Below are 3,741 nucleotides of genomic sequence, written 5' to 3'. Positions count from 1 at the left end.
TAAAATAAAATAAAATACAAACCAACAACATGTAAATACAACCATAGGAGCCCACCAATCCAAAATAATACGATCACTGTAATACAGGCATTTGTTCCAGTGCTTCCAGAAAGAGAGGAATAACTTGTGTCACTTTGTAGAGGCTCAGTTAAAGTCGTCATGATGACATTTGTGTAATCAGTAAACAACACATAAATATTTACATTAAATTCCTTAAGATCGCTGAGCTAAAAATATATTTGTCCTCATGCTAACGGGTAACAATGACGATCCAAACTGATGTTTAGCATGAACATGAACTCAGTTAAGAATGTTAGCAACTAAATAACTGCGGCTGATCAATTTCTATCCATCAACTGATTAATTATCTCAATCAATATGGACATAAACAAAAGAAGAGATGAATAAAAGACTCTTATAATGTGTGTTAAGTGAAATTTGACCACTTAAGGCTCTTATATACTACTACGTGTCCGTTTCTCGGAGAGGTCTCAACGGTGGGCAAAGAGTCTTTTGGATTTTTACTTCTCCGACGACTATCCGTCTAAAAACAATTCCCCGCCAAACCCATAGGTGGCGCAACGGAAGACGAGCTCAGAGAAGCCTACCCCATTTGGGAAGAAGAAGTCCACGTGTCTCTGTTTACATGTTAGCCGGCCTCCCACACACTGAACCATGGCAACTAACAGAACTAAATAAAGTGACACCCAGCGGGTCAAGATGCTGATGTAATCGTTTCTTAGCGCAGCGGTTCCCCGGTCTTGTTTCCGAACTGTGTTGCTGATTCTTCAGCTTGAATCTGCTTGAGGCTACATTCAGCTAGAAGCTACCCGGAGCTAGCTCCCCCCCAGCTTCCACACACAGTCAGCAGGGACTCCCGGCACTAACAACTACTATCCAGTGTTTGCTTCTAGCCTGACGGTATTATAGAAACAGTGTCATGATAGAAGTGGAATTAAAGTCGTGACAGCGGGTTCTTGCACTGTTACCACCGCAGTTAGCATGGTGGCTAGCCTAGCCCGCTAGCCTAGCCTGCTAGCGCCGTTTTGAAAGCTCGTTATAACCGTATGTGACCGTGCACACATGCCCTCAGTGCTCTAACGAGCCACCGCCAGCCGGACAACTCCGCTGGCTTAACACACACGTCACATTAATCGTAGAATCATAGTTGTGTTCGTGTTTTTTGCTAAAATGTAAACAGGAAGTTTGAGGTCCGGAAATACGGAAATGACGTCATACGGAAATGATGTCGTTCGCGGACCAATCACAGCCAAGAGCGGTCCGTCGGGTCTCCAACATGAAGACGGATAGTTAGAAAAATCAGACGTGTACGAAAAGCTGTCCGAAGCATTCGGAGAGGGCGTTTCACAACGGATAGGGCGGTCTTATCTGTCCGTAATAGAAAAAACGGAGAGGCATAAATTGGCCTTAATGGAGAACTAATATCGTAATGATGGATAATCTGGATACCATGAAAATCTGTACAAGGCTGTATTTAAATTATTCCTTTATCCTCACAGTCCCTACCAAAGTAACCAGGCCGAGACAGTTAGCACATCTTCTGAGTCAAAGAGCCAACAAAGAAAATTGTATTCGGACCTCATAGATATTGATAAATGTCAAACTGTGAACTTTCTGAGTCCTGACATATGAACAGGCCTCCCACACGTCTTATTATAGATCCTTGTGTGGTGGAGAAAGTCCCAAATGGTCTCAAACATGGGAAGGAAGCGATGTGTGTCACTGGGTCAGAGGTGTTTCTAAACAAAGTGGGACAGTTTTAGGTAATTTTGAGGAACAATTACGTGTGAAGAAGAAATGTGACTTTGCTGTATGTGACACAGAAATTAGTTGAATCAAAACAAAGGTTAAAAGCCACTTTAAAAATAGACAGCTCTGTAAGGCTAAAAAAACTGAAAGTTTGAGTTTGCTAAAAAGGAAATGATACACAGCATATTAAAATATCTCTCTTTATCTGTACAAGTGTGTCTCAATGTCACTGTTAAACTTCCTCTGCTGTATAAGAAGCAGACAGCAGCTGAGAATTGTAAATGTTTCCCTCATGGGATAATGTAACAGTTCAGCCGTCCATGATATAAGTTACAGACATTAACAGTGGAGACACGTTGAAGCTTTTCTAACAGCAAATTCTTAATGGCCCAGAGGCCCAGTGAACTCTGCTTCTCCTGCAAAATCATCAAAATCATAAATAGCTCAGATGAATTTCCAAAGCATGATCATTCTGATTCTTAAAGAGTAAAGAGCAGGGTTTGGCAACCACCAAACAAGTTAATTTGCTTGTAAATGATTTATGTGTGTAAATGATTGTTCTGGTGTTGACACAGTAATTTTCTGGACGTCAGATAAAGCAGCTAGTTTAGGACTCAAGCTGTTTTCAGACTTGAACTCCAGAGAATGTCCGCACAATTGGGTCCAGACATTCTCCAAAGCGTGCTTCCCGGGATTCACGTTTTTGTTTGCAATTCATCGACACTGGCATCGGCCCTTAACACCGAAATGGTCTTTCCAAGCTGACATCTTCATCTGTGTGTATAGCAGCTCTTTCTCATCCTGAAGCATATCTTTTCTTTGTGTTTTATCAGTTTATCTTTCTGTCGGGTGTTAGAAGCATCATCAACACATTCTCCCATTCAAGTATTCTCCCATCGGCTCACTCTGATATTTTCCGCAGCAACAGATTCGGACACTAAAGAACTTGTACAACTACGATGAAACCCTGTAAATCCACCAGAACACACATTACATAACACCAGACACAAATATATTCTTCATTTGTGGATCTTCATTAGCTTCCACAAAGTGCTGCTAATCTTCCTCCAGTCCACATCATACTGCATTAAAAGTGAAGATGTGCAGATTTTCTTTGAAGTTTTTAAACCTAAGCCCATGCACTCTGATCTTATCTGGTTTGAAGGGATCCAGGCCCTGATCTCTGACGCGTATGACCTGACTGTCTTTAAGTTGATGACATAACATCCCATCACCCTGTATGACAGCTGTTATCATGTCTTTTCTGGATCACGTCCATCTGTATAAACCTAAAAGATGTTTTCCACGCTCGGGCTGCTGCAAACAGATTCTATATACTACACCACTGACTCACTCCTACAGGTCAGTGTTTAACAGCCTGGTTTAGACCCTAATCTGTCCAGTCCTTTAATCATCCACCGGCTGCCCCCAGCAGAAACCTCCTTCTTCACACTGATTGGCCAGGAAGGGATCACCCGGATCCGAACCATGACATCACACGCTCAGACACACCCCCGAGGATAGGCTTGCACAAAATATGCACACACACACTCACACACACACACACACACACACACACACACACACACACACACACACACACAGACGCACACTCACACACACATTCCCAAATTGTCTACTTGCAACCACAGTCATATGTCCTTCACCTTATCACACAGAGTTTTCTCATTTTCAGAGGTTTTGCATGTGAACCATTGATAAACTACTTTTTGGACTATGAACACCTGCCCAACTTTTATGGCCACAAAGTAGCTACTGGAAACTTCTTCCATAGTTCCCTTTGTTCCAGTGTTGAGGGGTTATTCTAGGACGTTGACTCGACGTAGCAGGGTCACAAAGCTTTTTCTGACATGTGATTTGAGGTGAGCGTTCAATCAAATTCAAGCTCCGGCATTCGAAAGAGCTACGATACCAGAATCCGGACACAAAAGAAACATTTAGAAGTGAAAT

This window comes from Limanda limanda, chromosome 9 (assembly GCF_963576545.1).
Source record: "Limanda limanda chromosome 9, fLimLim1.1, whole genome shotgun sequence".
NCBI classification, from domain to species: Eukaryota; Metazoa; Chordata; class Actinopteri; order Pleuronectiformes; family Pleuronectidae; genus Limanda; species Limanda limanda.
This window is presented reverse-complemented; position numbering follows the sequence as displayed.